Consider the following 21,227-nt stretch of genomic DNA (forward strand, 5'->3'; position numbering starts at 1 on the left):
GGCACCAGAGCATGCACAGTTCTTGGTGTTGGAAAGATCAGGTTTAATCTGGCCTTTGCCACCTACTATTAATGTGACACTGAGCTAGTGACATGAACCCTCAGCCTGTTTTTTCACCTATGGAATGCAAATAATACTTCTTCATAGAGATCCTGCAAAATTTAAATTAGATGAATAAAAAGTGGACATTCTCAATGGATAGAAATGTGTCTGGTACATAATAAGAATGCCACCAGCCTTAATTGTTTTCTTTTCCATTAAAAAAATTTTTTCTACTATTGATATAAATGTCGCAGGCACTTTTATTCTGTTTCAGTCATTTTTCTTCTCCGTTTCACCAGAATGTCGGCCACAGTCCCCACGCACTGTTTCCATGGGCCTGTGAGTCTTTATGAACATCCCTAATCCCTAAAGAAACAGGTGCAGGGCTGGGCCAAGCCCTTGAGGCCAGCAGGATGGGGAACAGCACATCATCATCTTTGGCGAAGTTAGCAACCACTCCCATAAATCAGATTCTCTCGAACTAACAATTTCTGATAATTGAGTAGTGATTTTCTCAAAAACATCTTGTTCTTACTGTACAATGGCAAAAAAAAAAAAAAAAAAGTTTTCCATGACATGCATGTTAACTATAACGTGGTGGAATTGAACATGCTTGAATATGGAAGTCAATTTCAAGATGCTCTCGACAAAATGACTTGTGAAAGAACTGTACCAAGAATATTTGTCAATGGACCTTTTATTGGAGGTGCAACCGACACTCATAGTCATCAAAAAGAAGGGAAATTGCTTCCACTAGTTCATCATTATTATTTAAAAGTAAAGGGCGCCTGGGTGGCTCAGTTGGTTAAGCGTAGACTTCAGTTCAGGTCATGATCTCATGGTTCATGGGTTCGAGCCCTGTGTCAGGCTCTGTACTGACAGCTCAGAGCCAGGAGCCTGCTTCACATTCTATGTCTCTCTCTCTCTGACCTTCCCCCACTCACGCTCTGTCTCTCTCTCTCCCTCTCTCTCAAAAATAAAACAAACATTAAAAAAAATTTTTTTAAGTAAGAGGGAAGAATTTTAGTGATGTAGGTACTTATAACATTGCTAGTAAAATGTTAGTAATTTAAAATGAAAATCCCTGGGGAGCCTGTTAAGGCATTATATAAGTGTCTAACTCTTGATTTCAGCTCAGGTCATGATCTCATGGTTCTTGAGTTCAAGACCCACATAGGACTCTGCATTGACAGTATAGATCCTGTTTGGGATTCTCTTTCTCTCTCCTCCTCTGCCTCTCTCTCTCTATCTCTCTCTGTCTCTCAAAATAAATCAATAAACTTAAAAAAATTAAAAATGGTAATGCCCAATAATGCCTTTTGAATATTTGAGGATGCTTGGGGCGCCTGGGTGGCGCAGTCGGTTAAGCGTCCGACTTCAGCCAGGTCACGATCTCGCGGTCCGTGAGTTCGAGCCCCGCGTCAGGCTCTGGGCTGATGGCTCGGAGCCTGGAGCCTGTTTCCGATTCTGTGTCTCCCTCTCTCTCTGCCCCTCCCCCGTTCATGCTCTGTCTCTCTCTGTCCCAAAAATAAAAAAAATAAAAATAAATAAAAAACGTTGAATATTTGAGGATGCTTTAAAAATGTAAGTTATCTTCATGAAAAAGTTGTAAAACTCATGAACAATAAATTGCTGTGGAAATCTCAAAAGTGAACAAAGAGTCTTACTGTTTTGTACACTCTATGGTGCCTGGTATAAGTTTTTGCTCAACAGAACATTCACAATAAATTTATGTTGATTTGTTCCATACAGAGAACATTAACCTGGCTCTAATAAAGGCATTTATGCCTGGATTTAATACTTAGAGATTTCTCACAAGGATTTGAAGAACACACATTTCTCTGATGATCCAATGTGAGTTTTGCTCATAAACAAGACACCAAGATGAACAAAACTTTCAGGATTTCCTTCATTCCTGCAGTTAGAGTTTATCTAGAGCACTTGTTCTCATATGGGACAGTGAAGACAAGTTTGCTCCCCCGGAGTCACTTGGCAATGTCTGGAGACAGTTTTGGTTGTCACAACTGGGGAGACAGTACAGGAATTTAGTGAATACATGCCAGGGATGCTGCTAAATATCTTGCAATGGAGAGGACATCCTTTCGCCCTCCCCCTCCCCAAAAGAGAATTATCTGGCCCACAATATCATTACTGTTAAGGTTGAAAAACCTCAATCTAAAGATTTTCAATGCTTGAGGCAATCACCACTCCTACAATCTCTCCCTTTCCAGAACTCTCTGCTATGCCAAATTCATTAGACAAAGGAGAGCAAGTAGCTGGGGTTAACAGTAAGCCAAGTAAGTAGTGGGTGGTCCACGGAGAATCAAAGAGCCAACTCTAAAAGAATTCTTCTCAGCTCTCGGACTCTAAGGAGTGCTCAACTGGTGGCAGGCTTTTCATTTCTGCGGCACCAAGGCATTGCTGCCTGTGTGTCTGATTATTCTCTTCTTGAATAATCTTTTATTTCTTCACTCAATTAAACATGGAAACCAACGTGTGAAACCTCTTTGAAGGATACTAAATAAAGTCCTAAGTACAAGCTGATAAGTATGCTAATGTAAGACTCACTTAAAAGGACTAGAGCCCTTTGTAAAATGTAAATTCATTCTCATAGTTTCCCAAAGAGACAGATGCTTTCATAAGAAGGTCAAATGTCTATCTTATACTCACACTTCAAGGCTGTGAATAAATGTGGTTACAGCACTGGTTTCCTCTCTCGGAAATTTCCTACATCGGTTGCTTGGTTATTTCCTTTTCTTTAGTTAAATATAATCTAGCTGAATGTGGCCTTTTTTCTTTGTTCTTTTCCTTTTCCCTTTCATGGCCTCCCTTCTCTCCTTCCCTCCATCCCACTTCCTTTTTTTTCTTCCTCTGTTACTTCCTTCCATATCCATTCCTTCTTTTCTTTTCAATTATAGGAATAAGAAGAAAAATTATTAGCTATGGTTCCTTTCTAGCTCTTTATCTTCTATCGAAGCTCTAGAAACAGGAATTAGTCATCCACTTAAAAAAAAAAAAACAAAAAACAAAAAAACATTGTGCTGCCATCTTGTGGTAAACTGAGATATTCAGCAAGTCAAATAAATGTAAAGTTCAGAATTAATGAAATACCTAAAAATGCACAGCTGAGCTGTTGGGGCTCTAGTTAACTGAGATTTGATGTTATCTCATCTCATGGTTTGGTAGTGAGGGCCCCAACCTAAGGTTGCCTCAAGCCCTATATTCCTTACTGCCCTCAGCGCCTGTGATTTCTCCCAGAAAGAAGGCGAATTTACTGTTCCTAGACTGAGCCTGGAAAACATTGAGTATAGAAGAAAACCCTTTACATAGGTTTATGGCATGTTTTTGGTCTTTAGAAGGAACTTCTCAGGTATTGAGTATTTGAGTTCTTTTCTCTCAAGCCGTCCATGGAGATTTAAGACCTACTGTATTAACATTGGGGGATTGCCCCGTTTCGTCAGGATGTTCGCATTGTAACCTAGATGAGTAACCAGGAGTCAAATGGTTTGGGAAAGACAGAAAACAACCCCAAAAGTTAGTGAGATATTCTAAAGGTCAAAATAGTATCTGTTCAATGAAACAATGCAAATGATATTGCCTTATTGTAGCAGGGGAGGCACACGAAAAGTTGATATTTAATGAAAGCTCTAAACAGTATGGATCCATCAGGTGATGCCAGGACCTCCAACTCAGCAGATCCAAAATGCAACGTATTCATCCATTTCCCCAACCCAAGCCTTCCCACCCCCATCACCACACACACACGCACACACAAACACTGCACCTAGAATATCTCTTTAAAATACAGATTTGATCATGTCCCTATCCCTAGAGTCCTTCCTTGGTCTCTCTTGTCCTCAGATTAAAGTATGAAATCTCCAACCCATATCTGATTCCCTGTCCACTTCTCTAGCACCCTATGCCATTTATATTTGTCTACCTTTTTTAAATGTTTATTTATGAGAGAGAGAGAGAGAGAGAGAGAGAGAGAAACACGGAATGTGAAGCAGGCTCCAGACTCTGAGCTGTCAGCACAAAGCCCGACACGGAGCTCGAACCCACAGACCATGTGATCGTGACCTGAGCTGAAGTCAAACGTTTAACCGACTGTCCCAGTATTTGTCTACTCATCTTTTCAGCGCTGTGCAGTCTGTCACCAGGTTGCTTCCCCTTCCCAACGGCACCTATAGTTCTCTCTTTTTAATGATCCTTACACTGGCAATTCCATTTTTTATCCCTATTTGTCCTGTTACAAGAGGGTAGGGGCTATGGGCATTTTAGTTGCTACATATTGAATGCTCAGAAATATTTATTTAACTTCCCTCTGAACGTGGTTTTCAGCAACAGTGAAATAAGGTAGGACTCTAGAGTGGGGAAGACTAGATCCCTTGCCACAGTTTCCAGATCAGAAACAGGCGCAGTGAGCCTGAGAAACTTGAAGTTCCCCTCACTTGTCTAATGGCAGACCTAGAATCAGAATCCAGTTATCCCGACAAGCAATTCCTAGGACTGTCTGGGAGAAGAGATGGAGAGGTGGAGTGCTTCCTTTGGCATAAATATTGAGTGTGATAAAGAGGTTGAGGAATAAATGTATGTCTGGTCTGTGATGTCTCCATTAGTGCGAAGCATCTCCTATCTCCCTGTGCTTTGAGAGTTTACACTGAGTTCTGTGGTTCTCTTTGGTCAGAAGCTTTCAGTAGTTCAATTCTAAGAGTGTATTGTTGGAGAAGTTCACTTCAGAGTGATTCTCATGTGGTCTGGCGAAAAGAAAGAAAGCAACCATGTATGTTTTCAGTTTTTGCAGCCCCTTGATAAAACATTCGTCACTCTCCCCAACACAAAGATGAGGAAATTTCAGCCCAGAGAAGTGAAGTGACTTGGTCGGAAGCCCTGTGGGCAAATGAGCTGTGATGACTGAGGCCCTCAACAGTGGCCGTCTTTGTCTCCAGGGAGACCCTCAGAGCTGGAACTCCGGGTTCTTAGGTAACCCTGGGGGGATACAGAAGACATTCCTATTGTCAACTGTGAATTCACCCTTAGGAAAGAGCTCAAGTGGTGGTGTCCATTCCCCATCTGTGATATTGTGATTTATAATAAGAAATCTATGTATCCGGTCTTCCTCCCTGGTCCTGACACCTGAAACCCTTGTAAATGTTTGTTCTAAGAAGGCATCTTTTGTTCTAGGGAGTGGTTCTGGGAGGCCTCCTGGATGGCTGCTGGATGGAGGCTGGTCACCAGAAAGACCAGGCCCTGATTAGAAGCTTAAAATTTGTAGTCCCATCTCCTGCCTTCCACAATGGGGAGAGGGGCTGGAAATGGAGTTAATGATCCATCATGCCTACCTGAGAACGCTCCCATAAAATCCCAGTAGTAGGGGGTCCAGAGAGCTTCCAGGCTAGTGAACACATTCACACCAGGTGGGTGACACATCCCCATCTCCACAGGAACAGAAGCCCCTGTGCTCAGAACCCTCCCAGACCTCGCCCTATGTATCTCTTCATCTGGCTGTTCTTCTGTATCCTTCATCTTATCTCCTAATAAACTGGGAGGTATAAGTGTTTTTCTGAGTTCTGTTAGCTGTTCAAGCAAATAATTGAACCCAAGGTGGAGAGGTCATGGGAACCTCCGATGTGTAGCCAAGTCTGTCGGAAGTTGTGGGTAGCCTTGGGACCTACTACTTGTGGCGGGAGGTGGGGGTGGGGACAGTCTCCTGGGACTGAACCATTAACCTGTGGGATCTGATGCTATCTCTAGGTAGTGTCAGAATTGAGTTATATCGGAGGGCACACAGCTGGTGTTACAGAGAATTGCTCAGTGTGGGAAAACTCAACACACATTTGGTGACCAAAAGTGTCAAGTGTTATGAGTGTGGTAGTCATGTGAGAGTAAAGGAGACATACAGGAGAGAAGACTGGGTGGTTCTCGTCTTCTTTTATTTTAATCTTTTTTTTTTTTAATTTATTTTTGAGAGAGAGCGAGCATGCAAGCAGGGGAGGGGCAGAGAGAGAGGGAGAGAGAGAATCCCAAGCAGGCTCCGCATTCTCAAAGCAGAGCCAGACACAGGGCTCAATCTCACGAATTGTGAGATCATGACCCGAGCCGAAATCAAGAGTCCACGCTTAACCTACTGCGCCACCCAGGCGCCCCAGACTGGGTAGTTTTCTAGCTCACCATCACAGGCAGGAGCCAGACCATAAGGCAAACCATATTTATACAGACTTTGTTGGATTCTAGAAGCTCCGTAGTATGCCAATTTTAGTTATCTGTGATATATTTATTTGTCTTATATATTTGTGAGACACAATAAATCTTTTAAAATCACGGGGCGCCTGGGTGGCGCAGTTGGTTAAGCGTCCGACTTCGGCTCAGGTCGCGATCTCACAGTCCGTGAGTTCGAGCCCCGCGTCGGGCTCTGGGCTGATGGCTCGGAGCCTGGAGCCCGCTTCCGATTCTGTGTCTCCCTCTCTCTCTGCCCCTCCCCCGTTCATGTTCTCTCTCTCTCTGTCTCAAAAATAAATAAACGTTAAAAAAAATTTTAATAAAAATAAAAAATAAAATCAAAACCACCTGAGGACTTAGCTTCAGAGATGACTAGGAAGGGAGGAAGCTGGAGAGGAGGTAAGGTGGCCTGACCCTCAGGGGACAGTAGGGATCGGGAAAGCAGGCTGAGTCACCGGAGCCTACAGTAAAGGAAGAATGAAAGAACCCAGAGGGGCATGTGTGTCTGAAAAACAAAAAGCCTGGTCTGAGTAAGAAGTGGAGAAGCTGTACGAGGTTCTCTGGCAGGTGCAGGGTCAGTGATGGTAGAACTAGGGTTCACACCTATGTGGGAACAACTAGTAAACCTCTCACAACCTGTTTCCTATAAAGGGACGCTTGGTGGATGCCAGATCTGCTACGTGACTGGTGTACTGACTGTAAAGGGTCAGGGTCATTTGAGCGCATGGTTGTTTCTGTTCAAGGCCACAGGGACGGTGACATCTGATACAGTTGCGGCAACCTGTCACTAGAACTCTTCAAAACTGAAGATTGCCCGTCTCCCAGCCTGGATGACCGGTACAAGAGTGAAAGAAAATAACTTTAAAGAAAATAACTTTTGAGGCCCTCCAGTATCAACCTTTCTGCTACCCCAACCTCCAAGAAAGCCATTAGAACTTGGTCCCACAACACGGCCTCCCCTCTATAGATAAACCTCCCTGCATCTACTCAGTGCCCATGCCACTTTCTCTCTTCCTTATACTTCCCTGGTAAAACCCAATCCTGGTTAAATCCAACCCTCTGTCCCTCTGTGCCTGCAACCCTGCAGCTGCACATGGCTGGAAAAACCACTCAACGATGGCTGCTGATCTTATTTTAAATTCACGGCAGCAAAGGTCTAAGGTTCTCTTAGGCCCGTAGTAGCCGAAGCCATTCTATCATATTTCCTTAGCCAGCTCACCCTTGGGACCTTTTAGATGGCTGTCGTACCCCTCCTCTTCTCTCTTCAACCTTCCGTCACATTCTCTCCCTTCCTGATTCTCCGCTGAATGCTTCGTTTCCCATTTCATGGTGCAAGTTGAAGTAACCAGAAGAGAAATCCCACACGCTGCCACTTCTGCATCCACCCACCTGTTTCTGTTCCCAAATACTTTGCCTCCTTCTGGAACTCTGGGTGAACAGTCTGTGGTCTGATCTAAGGCCAGCTTGTACACCGTGTCCCGTGTCTTTTCACCTACTGGAGAACACCATTATCCCTTTATCTTCCTCATCGCTCACCTCCTACCTCTACTGGATCAGTCCCATCAGCATCGACACACGTTGTTGTATCACTCCTGTCGTGCACACACACACACACACACACACACACACATTTTGAAATTCCCTTTCTCCTCTAGCCATTATCCCATTTCCCTTCCTTCTTTTATAACAAAATGCCTTAAAAGCATTTTTAATACTTTGTGATCACTTCCCCTCCCCTCATCCTCCCTGGAACCCACTGCAGTCGGGCTTCTGCCTGACCATTCCATTGAAACCACCCCTGCCAAGGTCGGAAACTTCCACGTGATTAAGCTCAATGATCACTTCACAGTCCTCTTGTCTGATCTGCCAGCCGTGTCTGCTGTTCCTTTTCTGCCTTCTTGAAACACTTACTTCACTTGGCTTGCGGGCATAACTTCTTCATTTTCCTCCGAACTCGTTGGCCTCTCCTTCTTAGTGTCCATGGAGCTCATCCCCCATACACCCAACCTCTGGATGGTGGAGTGCCCCAGGGCACAGTCCTCTGACCTCTTTTACACTCTGTCAGTCCGCCTTCACCTTCTATGTGAACTTAGCTTTCAAAGTCACTGTAGGCCAGCGACTCCCACACTGACAACCCTAACCAGAACTCTCCTCTGAATTCCAGGCTCCTAAATCTACCTGTTGCATAATGGATCTATGGATCTATGTCTCTGATAATCCATAGATCACAGTTGTTCTCTGCTTGGCCTCCAGAATCTCTCTGTGAGGGAAGCCCAGCTCTCCCATTCAGTAGACTTATGTGCAGGAAAGTGTTGACATATCAAGTCTGACTGCTATTATCAGAAAGGCCTCCTCACAAGGTTGGGCTTTGGTTGACATCTAGAAGCTGGGATATCAAGAGTGTTCCCTCATTTGATACTAGCTGGGAAGGAGCAGCCTACGTGAAGCTGGGCAGAAGCTGCCTACGAGCCCCCAACAAAAACCCTGGGCAGGGAGTCTCTAATGAGCTTCCCCGGAAGCTGTTCTTTGTTCGTGTTGTCACAACTCGTTGCCGGAGAAACTAAGTACATCCTGGGTGACTATGTTGGGAGAAGACTCTTGGAAGCTTGTGCCTGGTTTCCCCATAACTTTACCCCATGTACCTTTCCCCTTTGTTCATTTTGCTTTGTATCTTTTCACTGTAATAAGTCATAGCCATGAGTATGACTATATGCTGAGTCCTGTGAGTCATCTCAGCAAATCCCTGACACTGAAGGAAGTCTCTGGAATGCTCAATATACACATATCTCTGGGCAAGTCACGCCATCTTTCTGTGCCTTTGTTTCCTCATCTGTAAAGTGGGAATAACCAACTCATAGGGTTGTTGTGAGGACTGAATGAGCTAATACATGTAACGAACTTAGAACAGTGCCTGGCTTATGGTAAACAGTCAGAAATATCATGTTATTTCAATCAGAAGTGTCCAAGAATGTACAATTAGATAATATAAGTCCCAGAGTAAAAACCTGAATATCTCTGATTTTGTTTTTTTGTTGTTGTTGTTGTTGTTTGTTTGTTTGTTTTTTGGGGTCTTACTGTGAAAGTTATACTCTTGTCATATTGCAAACATTTAAGTTCCTTGGGACTCTGCATTTGAATACATTCACCTATCTGGAGTAATCCAATTCTGTAAGCCATGTATTGGTTTCCCTACAGAAAAAAGTGATTAGAAGTTCATCAGTTTGTTTTCCTGAATAGTCACATAAGTATATGACACATTGAGTCCGTTAGAATATAACTTCAAGGGGCGCCTGGGTGGCTCAGTCAGTTAAGCGTCCGGCTTCGGCTCAGGTCATGATCTCGCGGTCTGTGGGTTCGAGCCCCGCGTCAGGCTCTGTGCTGACAGCTCAGAGCCTAGAGCCTGTTTCAGATTCTATGTCTCCCTCTTCCTCTGACCCTCCCCTGTTCATGCTCTCTCTCTCTCTGTCTCAAAAATAAATAAATATTAAAAAAAAAAAAAAGAATATAACTTCAAGACATTTCGTTGACTATGATCTATTGAACGTTTTTATTCTATAAGGCATTGTACTAGTAACATAGGTCAGAGATAGTTGTTTAAAAGCTTACACATTTATAGCAGTCTTCGATTTCTCTTACTAAGCATTTGTGAAGGCTACTCTCTGCAAAGCTCTATAAAGACACCGTGTTGCTGTGAAAAGCCATTTTGTGTTTCAGACTGTGACTAATGGACCTTCCCACTTAGCAAATAGAAGCTACCAGCCTGCTTCCTCCAGACTGCAGAAAATTCTAGGTAGAAAGACTTCTAGTTCATTTCTCAGATACACACACACACACACACACACACACCCCTTCACACACAAAGCAGAGGAGTAAAGCCCATTAATCCTGATTAAGTTTGCATTGCTGCACCACAAATTCTCTATCTCAGGTCTTTCTTCAGAGCCCTCTCTCATCTTCTCGGTCAAGACCAGGAATGACCCATCTTTTCACTTCTCCACGTAAAGCATTTGAGAATATTTACTGATTCAAAAACCTATTCTCCAGAGGCACCTGGGTGGCTCAGTCCCTTAAGCATCTGGCTCTTGATTTTGGCTCAGGTCATGATCTCACTGTCGTGAGATCGAGCCCCATGTCAGACTCCACATTGAGCGTGGAGGGGATTCTCTCTCCCTCTCTTTCTCTGCCCTTCCCCCCCACAAATAAATATTAAACATTAAAAAAAAAACACTTATTCTCTGGGGAAGCCTTGTCAATTGTGATCATTTCTTTATGCCCTCAAATAAGGAGCCCCAATCTATGAGTTTCCTTTTACTCCTGGTCCCCTTTTTTTATTTCTCATGCAGTAAGCAGGTAGTTGGGTTCCCAGAACCTGGGCTGTGAAATCAGTCTGTAGGAGCCCTTCAGTTCTGATTATAGTCAGTAGGGGGCACCTGGGAAGAGAGGAAAGGAGGGCAAGTGTCCACCCTCAGATGGCACTGTTTACCAAACACCAGCATTCTCTCATCTTGAGAAGGAAGATGCCACTGAGGTTTGAGTTTGGAATACAGTGTTTTGTGTAACGAATCAAAGACAACTTTTTACTGGTCCTAGAAGGTCCTGATTCTCGCCCTCCTCCACCTCCATTTATTCTCAACATAACAGCCAGTTATTCTTTAAAAACTTAAGTCCAGAAGCGCCTGGGTGGCTCAGTCAGTTAAGCATCCGACTTCGACTCAGGTCATGATCTCGCAGTTCATGAGTTCGAGCCCCGCGTCAGGCTCTGTGCTGACAGCTCAGAGCCTGGACCCTGCTTTGGATTCTGTGTCTCCCTCTCTCTCTGGCCCTCCCCTGCTTGCACTCTGTGTCTCCCTCTCTTTCAAAAATAAATAAACATTAAAAAAAATTTTTTTTTAAACAAACAAAAAAACCTAAGTCTGAACACATCACATCTGTGCTCAAAGCCTTACAATGGCTCCAAATCTTCGTTTGAGTAACAGCCAAAGGCTTAGGGCAGCTACAAGTCCCTGGATGACCTGCCCCCCACTTACTCTGACCTCATCTCCATCTTGCTCGCTCTGCTATAGCCCATATGGTTCTCAAACACACCAGGCATGTTTCCTGTCTGTTTTCAGCCCAGCTATTTACTCCTCCTGGATCTCCTTCCTCAGCACCCACGTGGTGGTGCCCTCACTCCTTAATGTTGTTGTTCAACCCAGGAACTTCTGATTCATTTCACCCTGCTTTACTTTTCTCCACGGCTCTTGTCTTCATCTGACACACTATCTGTTCACTCGATTATTTGCTTATTGTCACTCTTCCTGGGTAGAATGGCAGCTTCAGAATGAAAGAGACTTTGCCTGCTTTGTTCATTGCTCAGTCCCCAGTACCTACAACAGTGCAGGTCCGTGATAGGTACTCAGGAAGTCTTTACAACATGAATGAATACATGAATGAATATCCAAACACTAACAAGTTACACAATTTAAGTCCTGTTTCACAAATTGATATTCAAGCACCGAGTCTCCAAAACAGGACAAGAAAACAGATCAGTGAAAAAGCCAGAGGAAAGTTAACATTCCTTGAGAATGCCTTTGTGTATAGAACCTGAAGTCTCTTTCAAAATTGAGTTGGTGGGGCACCTGGGGGGCTCCGTTGGTTAAGAGTCCGACTGTTGGCTTTGGCTCAGGGCATGATCTCACTGGGAGTTCGAGCCCTGCATCAGGCTCTGTCAATGCAGAGCCTGCTTGGGATTCCGTCTCCTTCTCTCTCTGCCCCTCCCCCACTTCCTCTCTCTCTCAAAATGAATAAAAATAAACTTAAAAAAACAAAAAAACTGAGTTGGTAACAGAGTGTTAAAGGATCCTGAAATTCCTACAATGGGGAAGTCACAAGTCTCGAGAGATCCCGATTTACATAAGTACCAGGTGCTAAGGCCGGAAATCCTGAGCGCTAAATTCTTTCAGCTCAGCCAGTCTTCCCTGGAAAATCCATCTTACATTTGAGTTAAGGTCAAGGATTCATCCGAGTGGGACAGATGTCAAATATGTTCTCCCATTGTCCCCATACTTGTCAGATAAAATCCCTCCATTTCTGTTTCAGAAATACAACAGTCATAACTGCAGCATGGACGTGACTTCGAGGATAGGTTTTGGCAGGGGGGGAGGTGCAGAGGTGGAAAGAACTGAAGAAACCATGTCACAAGTCACAAAAAGAAATAGATGTCTAGTTCAGCGGTTCCGTCTGGTTCGTGAGCATTTATTAATCACCTTTAGAGCATCAGGCATCACGCTAGGCACAGAGTAATCAGGGATGAATTAGAAATGAGGTGTTAGAATAGACACATCAACAGATCATCATGTTAATAGGATGGGCTCAGTGCTGTGAGCGAGTCATGATGCAGTCAATGAGGAGGAGGAGATTTCCCCAGTGCTGTTCTCTGTGCTCCAGACCGAAATGTCAGGTCCAAAGTTTTAAGTTTTATTAAGAAAAGGACAGACTTTAGAATCAGGTCCACCATGCAGGTGCCCCTAAGTCAAATTTTTAATAAGACTTTATGGTTTCAAAGCACCTAGGTTCACAGCAAAACTGAACTGAAATTGCAAAACGTTCCCCTGTACCCCTCTCCCTTACATGTTCATAGCCTCCCCTGCTGTCATCATCCCCCACCAGAATGGTACATTTGTCACAATTACTGAACCTACATTGATATGTCATAATGACTCCAAGTCCATAGTTTACCTTAGGGTCCCTCTTGGTGGCTTTGACAAATGTATAATGACATACATCCATCATTAGAGTATCAGGCAGAGTATTTTTGCTTCCCTAAAAAGCCCCTGTTCTATGCCTCTTCATCCCTCCCCCCGCAGCCCCTGGAAACCACTGATCATTTTACTGTCTCCATAGTGTTGCGTGTTCTAGAATGTCCTGTAATTGGAATCATACACTATGTGGAACTTTTGGATAGAAAAATAACAAATCACTATGATGTACCTCTGAAACGAGTAAGATATCGTATGTCGATTATCCTTCAATAAACAAATAAAGTAAAATCCGAGATCATTTTTTAAAAAGAAAAAAAAAGATCCCACTACACATAATACACTACCAACTATATTTGCTGCGTCCTGATTCTGAGGAAATTGGCTCTATCGTGTGAATTTGAAATGATAAAATTCTATCAATCAAAATATTTAATAATAAGAATACTGTTTTCCCCATCATATCAGAAAACCCAGTTTCCTGTTTAGAACGCACAACATAGTTGGTAACATCGTGTCATGCGTACTGGTGGGTTTCTCCACTTCCTGTCCAGAAGGAAAGTTCAGGAAGTGTCTTGATTTAAAACACGGTGCATCTCTCGTGGCGTGGGATCCTGAAATTTCACATTAGCTGATGAATTAGAGGCCGGTGTTTATTCCAGAAAGTAAAATCATTTTGTTGACAATGAGTATGAGCATTACATATCATGTCTTTAAAGGCAGTTTCCTCTGAAGGCAAGAACAGCTTTCAACCAGATGTAACTAGTCATTTACAAAGGACTGTATACTTTTCCTTAGAGGAAAGTTATACTACATTCCTGGTTCTTCTTTGTCCATCTGTGAACATTAACCAAGCTTAATAACAGTGCTCAAAGAAAGGATGCCAAGTCCTTGTGAACGGAAGGGGTCCCGAGGAAGTAGTAAGAAAATTACAATTTAATGAGATACATTTACCTCATGGAACCCCAAAACATGGCAGTTCGTTCATGCACGTATTCATCCGTTTTTTAACAAATAATTTTGTAATGTTTTATTTTATTATTGAGATATAACATATTTTAGAGTGTATCATAAAAATTTCAGAGTTTTGCAAGTTAGGCAAATATATAAATGATACTGTATGTGAAACTGTATTGAAGCCTATCCACCCAAGTACCCATGTCATAGAAGAATCTATGTCATCCCTTAATGTTCTCTTCCTCTCAAGTGTGCCCTCCTTGAAAAATATGTATTTTAGAACAAATTCTAATTTACAAATACAGTTCACAATTCCCTTTTGCTAAAATAGAAAGAAAGAAAGAAAAAAGAAAGAAGGAAAGAAAAAAAGAAAAAGCAAGAAAAAGAAGAAAGAAAGAGAAAGAAAGAAAGAAGGAAAGGAAGAAAGAAGGAAGAAAAGAAAAAAAGAAAAGAAAAGAAGAAAAAAAGAAAGGAAGAAAGAAAGAAAGAAAAGAAGACAAAAGAAAGAAAGAAGGAAAGAAAGAAAAAAGAAAAGAAAGGAAGAAAAAAGAAAGGAAGAGAGAAAGAAAGAAAAGAAAGGAAGAAAGAGAGGAAAGAAAGAAATAAAGAAAGAAAGAAAGAAAGAAAGAAAGAAAGAAAGAAAGAAAGAAGGAAAGAAGGAAAGAAAGAAAGAAAAAGAGATTTGATAAACTAAAGTGCTCCTAATTGCAGTTGTTGTAAGACGATTTGGACGTCGCCTCAGTGCGAGCCTGCCTCCAGATGGCGCCAGAGTACATCAGATTTCTACCGTCATCTCTAACCAAGTCGGAAAAAAATGTGTTTTCCTGCCATCAAACGGACACTTACCTACAGAGACGTAAATTGTGGCTTGTTCATCTCTACATTATTTTCATAAATTTGAAACACTGAGCTTTATATTATCGATAATCTGGCTCTTTGGCCCAATTTTAAGAGGAAGGAATTGTGAATGGTGATGTTTTCCTGACAATAACTTCCTGTAGGTATCAGCTATTCACATGTGTCTGTTTTATAATCCACGCTGATTCTAAGAGCGAGGGCATGTTTCATTCCTTTTTGTATATTTCCCCAGCTGCTAGCTAAATAGAGCAAGTGCCCAAGAAGGCCCCGATTCGTTGACAAATGATGCGGAGAAAAGAAGCAGCACAGTTTAAAACCGAAAAAAAGCCAGAGGCTGTTGTGATTATGGAAACTACAGCAAAGTGGAATGCAGGGAAGTTGCTTAGTAAATCTGAAATACGTATGTGGAATTGCGCAATTAAAAATGCCCTTGGGGCACCTGGGTGGCTCAGTCAGTCGGTTTAGTCCTCCGACTTCAGCTCAGGTAGTGATCTCACGGTCCATGGGTTCAAGTCCCACGTCGGGCTCTGTGCTGACAGCTCAGAGCCTGGAGCCTGCTTGGAATTCTGGGTCTCCCTCTCTCTCTGCCCCTCCCCCACTCATGCTCTGTCTCTGTCTCAAAAATAAATAAACATTAAAAAAATCAAAATTTAAAAAACTGCCCTTGATGGGGTGGTGGTCATTGTATTTTGGTTTTAAAATGCTATTTTATAGCAATGATGTCTTCTGAGAACTTGCAGGAATCTACTTTCCAGCCAGCAGAACAAATCAAGGGACTGTGTCCAACTCACATAGTTTACCCACCAGTGCTCAGGGAAGAGCAAATCCTCAGTACTTAGTAGATGAGTAAATGAATGAATGAATGAATGAATGGGTGAGTGATAAACAACCAGAGAAAGTCTTACGACGCTAGTAGGTTCTAAGTTGTAAGTCCTGGAACAAGTTGCCAGCCATCTTCCTTTATGGACTGATCAATTTATTTTGATTTCCAATATTTCTTCTTATATTATATGGTTATGTTACCTAATGTGGTTTTCTCTATCGATCACATCTATCCCCAAATAACATGTGCTCCACTATCACATCTTCTCCAAGGGTCATCTCTTCTCCTAGATAATATAATTAATGAAACTGGAAGAATTCAGGACTGCTTTTTAATTTAGCTTACTGTATATTAAAGTGTACTATAGAAATTTCAGAGTTTCACAAATTATGCAAACATACAAATGATACCATATGTATGCAAATGATACCATTGTATGCAAACATACAAATGATACCATATATGGGACAGGACGTAAACGTATTATGTCTGACCAAATGCATTTAGAAGAATCCATGACATATTCCTTTATGTTAAGCGTGTCCTCTTAACTCATTACATCCCTAAAGAATGATTTGTTACTGGCCAGCTGCAGCAGGGATGGGCGTGGGGTTAATCATTTTAATTTTTAAAACTATGAGTCAGTCTCTGGGCTCCCATTAGCTGAGCTTTTCTTTCTAGAGCAACTTCAGGTTTATGCTGTGTTCAGCAAACATGGATTGAGTTGCCTTCAAATATTAAATATTTATCCTCCGAGATGGGACCTTAAGAAGCACTGGTGATCAACTGTGCCTCATGGTCGCCCAGATTCAAAAACGAAGGAGTAGCTTAGCTCTGAAATTATGAAAACGTCATAATAATGGCGTGCTTTATACCTGACATTCCATTGGTGGGGCCATTGGAAAGGCATTGATTGCTCCTGGAGAGAAATGCATCGTACATGAGGAACATTAAGAGGGTGTTCAGCCACTCTGCCTTTAAAATATCGCAACAATACTCTTATTTTGGCTCGTCTGCAGCAAACTGCTGAGCAACGGAGTCAAATTCAGATAGAATCGTATAAAAGGATCTATGGAATCTATTTTCCGGCCAGGCTTTCTCCCTGTTCCGTTTGAACTGTCATCTTCTTCCTTTTGCAGCCTCTCGTTTTTTGAGAACATTCCCTCCCCCCTACTGCAGGCTTTCTCAGTCTTTCCCTTTTCTCTAATGCCAATGAACCAACAGGCAAAGAGGGCGGGTCTCGAACTTGAAGGCTTCGCAGATATTTTGAGGGTACTTGTTAAAGCAGCAGAGGACTGGCCCCACCTTACACCTGCCACGGGGAAGCTCTGGGGGTGGGGCTGGGAATCTTCATTTTCAATAAGCCACAGGCTCAGTTCTGATGTGTAAGTGGGAGCTAGAGCCGTGACCTATTTTCCCTCACACTCTTCATTCCTCTGTCCACTCCCCTTGGCCAAGGAAGGAGTGATTTACAGGGGGTGCTTCTCGAATTTTATTGTGAATTGAATCACCTGGGAATCTCGTTAAAATGCAGCTTTGGTCCGGGGCGGGGCCCGAGCTTCTGCGTTTCTCACGAGCTTCCGACTGGCGCGGCTGCTCCGTGGACCACGTTTTGAGGGGCAAGGACGTGGGGCAGGAAATCTGTGACCTTTTACAGAACGCCCCCATTCCTCCTCACTGGGGAAAATCTCATCCCATCTGATGCAACAGTGAAAATGTTCCCACTTGGGCTTACGATGTAGGTTTGCCTGTTGAGCAATAAAGTCCGAAGGCCGAACATGCGCGTGCCGGACCATGGTCTAATCAAATAAAACCTCCGGCAAAATTAGCTATCATTTCACTAATGATAGCATTTCACCAATGAGGTACCGTAGGGTAATTAGGCACCACTGCCGAGCAGGCCACATAATTGACATAATTAATATTGCTTTTCTACAAATCCCATCTTTAGATGTCCTCTTCTCATTCCATCATGTTCTTCCCAATGACGAACTCACACGATGGTGTGAATAAGTTTAAACCGGAGGACAGGTGATTTTGTGAAGCCATCTTGTTTTTGACATAGGGAATGGCGCAGGAAAATAGCAAGGTGTTTGAAAAGTAAGTCATTCAAAGGGCTAGTATCCAGAATCTATAAAGAGCTCACCAAACTCCACACCTGAAAAACAAATAACCCAGTGAAGAAATGGGCAGAAAACATGAATAGACACTTCTCTAAAGAAGACATCCGGATGGCCAACGGGCACATGAAAAGATGCTCAACGTCGCTCCTCATCAGGGAAATACAAATCAAAACCACACTCAGATACCACCTCACGCCAGTCAGAGTGGCCAAAATGAACAAATCAGGAGACTATAGATGCTGGAGAGGATGTGGAGAAATGGGAACCCTCTTGCACTATTGGTGGGAATGCAAACTGGTGCAGACGCTCTGGAAAACAGTGTGGAGGTTCCTCAGAAAATTAGAAATAGGTCTACTCTATGGCCCAGCAATAGCACTGCTAGGAATTTACCCAAGGGAGACAGGAGTGCTGATGCACAGGGGCACTTGTACCCCAATGTTTATAGCAGCACTTTCAACAATAGCCAAATTATGGAAAGAGTCTAAATGTCCATCAACGAATGAATGGATAAAGAAATTGTGGTTTCTATACACAATGGAGTACTACGTGGCAATGAGAAAGAATGAAATATGGCCCTTTGTAGCAACGTGGATGGAACTGGAGAGTGTGATGCTAAGTGAAATAAGCCATACAGAGAAAGACAGATACCATATGGTTTCACTCTTATGTGGATCCTGAGAAATTTAACAGAAACCCATGGGGGAGGGGAAGAAAAAAAAAAAAGAGGTTAGAGTGGGAGAGAGCCAAAGCATAAGAGACTCTTAAAAACTGAGAACAAACTGAGGGTTGATGGGGGGTGGGAGGGAGGGGAGGGTGGGTGATGGGTATTGAGGAGGGCACCTTTTGGGATGAGCACTGAGTGTTGTATGGAAACAAATTTGACAATAAATTTCATATATTGAAAAAAAAAAGAAAAAAAATAAAGTTGTGAGTGAAGAAGCCAAAAAAAAAAAAAAAAAGAAAGAAAGAAAGAAAGAAAGAAAGAAAGAAAAAAGAAAAGTAAGTCATTAAAGAGAAGAATGTAAAGTTGGAGAAAGTAAAAACTCAAAACCTCCCGGATTCACAGTTTTGTCCAGACTGTCTTCCCACGTGCCTTTGAATGATACAGGCATGTCCGGGATAAATGGCTAACTTGAACATCTTCAGAAAGCCAGGGAGTAAACAGATCTGGACACCCACTGCTGACAGCGAGTTGGGAGGGGGACAGGTGTTGATACTAAGTGTATTGATGGTGAAACACCCATATAAAAAGGAACTTTGCACAAACATACCTTGCGTCGGGGCACCTGAGTGGCTCAGTCAGTTGGGTGTCCGACTTTGGCTCAGGTTATGATCTCATGGTTCATGAGTTCAAGCCCTACATCAGGATCTCTGCTGTCAGTGTGGAGCCTGCTTCAAATCCTCTGTTCCCACCGCCCCCTGCTGCACCCCTCCCCTGCCCTCCTCTAAAAATAAACATTAAAAATTAAAAAAAAAAACATACTCCTCCAATCGCCCAAAAGCAGGACATACATTTGTAGAGGTATCCCCGCCCCTCCCCCTCTACCAGAAGGGACAGAAGATAATCATCAGAGACAACTGTAGACCCTTATCAATCCAGAGACAGACACCAGAGGAATCTACATACAAACTTTACTGACTAACCTTATTTTCCATTAGTTCACCCATATACTTACCTTCTAGCAATTTGCTACTCTGGAAACTCAAAGTTCTTGTCCTTTGTGTTGACACTTCTCTGCATATTTATTGCCCTTTTGTCTAGATGCTATATAAGTCCCAAGTTCTAACCATCCCTCTGAGTTGCTCATCTCCGAGAGCTCCCATGTGGATGCATGCTGCACGTGTTAATAAACTTGTTGGTTTTTCTCTTGTCAATCTGTCTTTTGTTAGTCTGATTAATAAAGCCCTACTGGAAAAGCCAACATGAGTAGAGGAAAAAGTTGTTTTCCTCCCTACATGGCTGACTACAGAGAAAATCAGCTCGTGAACTTTAACCAATATAAGATATGCTCTCAGAGAAATTCAGCAAAGACTGTAACCCTATAAAATGATGAGTTGAAATACACCAAAAAATAATAGGTCAAATGGCATTTTCATTCTGTTACAGGGAGCAGAAAGACTGAGGAAAAGAAAATAGGAACAAAATCCCAGAAACAATAAAGAAAGACAATAATACAATAATAAATTAATGATCTTGTAGTGGCAGGTACTCAGAATAGAAAGGCTGCGTTTCCCAGGGGGCCAGTCGTGCGACAGACTGAGTTATTCAGTTGGTTCTTGGTCCCTTGTGCGCAAATGAGAGGTGATGTGCTAATATTTACAAGGCCCCAGAAAGCACTTACTAAGGAACGAAGACGTATTAGAAACTGCCGTCACTTCTATACGTAGTCAATGTCTACGTTTCTTTTATCCTTTGCCACAAAAACATTCTTTAGAAGTGTCTACCTACATTTAATATTTAACTTATAATTTTCCATTCTCCCTAACCACAATAAAGTTTTAAGATAAGAAAAATGTTTTACGGGGAATCTCCTGTTCTTTTGTTCAGGGTGGTGTTTGAGCAACTAATTTTTCACAGAAATCAAGTTAGAGCATTGAAATATTCTCCTACGGCAGCCCACCTCCCCCAGGGGGCGCCAAGGTATGTACGTTTAACAGGAACTGTGGCCCTGCCCAGCCCTGTCCCAGGAATCAAACCCTGTAGGACTCCCATCTTGAATAGAGTTGGTAACAGCCCTCCGGCTCCTTCTGCCTCTTCAGGCAGAGAACAACACAGCCCGCTACCTTCAAGGGTTCTCGGGAGCCCCAGAACCACTTTGTGAAGAGAACACCCCCTAGCTCTTCACGAGTCCCCTGTGTCCCTGGGATTTCCAGGTGCCCGTGGGACATCGCAAGTCGGCTGCTTCCAAGTTTCTCCCGCCAGACTTGACCGGCAGGCGGTGGCGGTGGTTTCATTTGGGTTAACGCTACGGTCTACTGCACCACACGGATGACTAATGTGGTCTATGCAAGAGGAACCGGTTGGGCACTTTGTGGCGTGTGTTTATGACGCAGGCAAGTCTGCGTTGTACTTCTGGCATAGTTTGGTAGTGTGCTCAGAAACACGGGTTCTGGAGACGCACTGCCTGGATCTGAATCCGTTTACTTACTCTGGGACATTAGGAAAGCTACAAAACCTTTCTCTGCATACTGTCCTATCTATAAATTGAGGAATATATATCAGTATATAAATATGTAGCTACCATGGGTTGTGGCGGGGGTGGGGGGAAGTCTGATAGGGATAGCTATAGTCAGACTACCCTAGGATGGGGTGCGGTCCATGTATTTAAATCAGATTCCGCCAGGGGAGTGAGATCTAGTAAATTACACTACAGACAACTATGCCTTGAAATAAGGAACCTCAATCACAGGAGGGGGTAGTTAAGGTTTCTGATTGCACATTATTCAGACGTCCCTCAGCTCCTTCAA

The 21,227-nt window shown here is 42.9% G+C and overlaps 1 pseudogene; it reads left to right on the top strand.

Moving 5' to 3' along the window:
- Positions 1 to 455: 455 nt before the first annotated feature.
- On the top strand, positions 456 to 20,688 carry LOC132666497 (glutaredoxin-2, mitochondrial-like; annotated as a pseudogene).
- The last annotated feature ends 539 nt before the right edge of the window (positions 20,689 to 21,227 follow it).

Source organism: Panthera onca, chromosome B2 (assembly GCF_046562875.1).
Source record: "Panthera onca isolate mPanOnc1 chromosome B2, mPanOnc1 haplotype 2, whole genome shotgun sequence".
NCBI lineage: Eukaryota > Metazoa > Chordata > Mammalia > Carnivora > Felidae > Panthera > Panthera onca.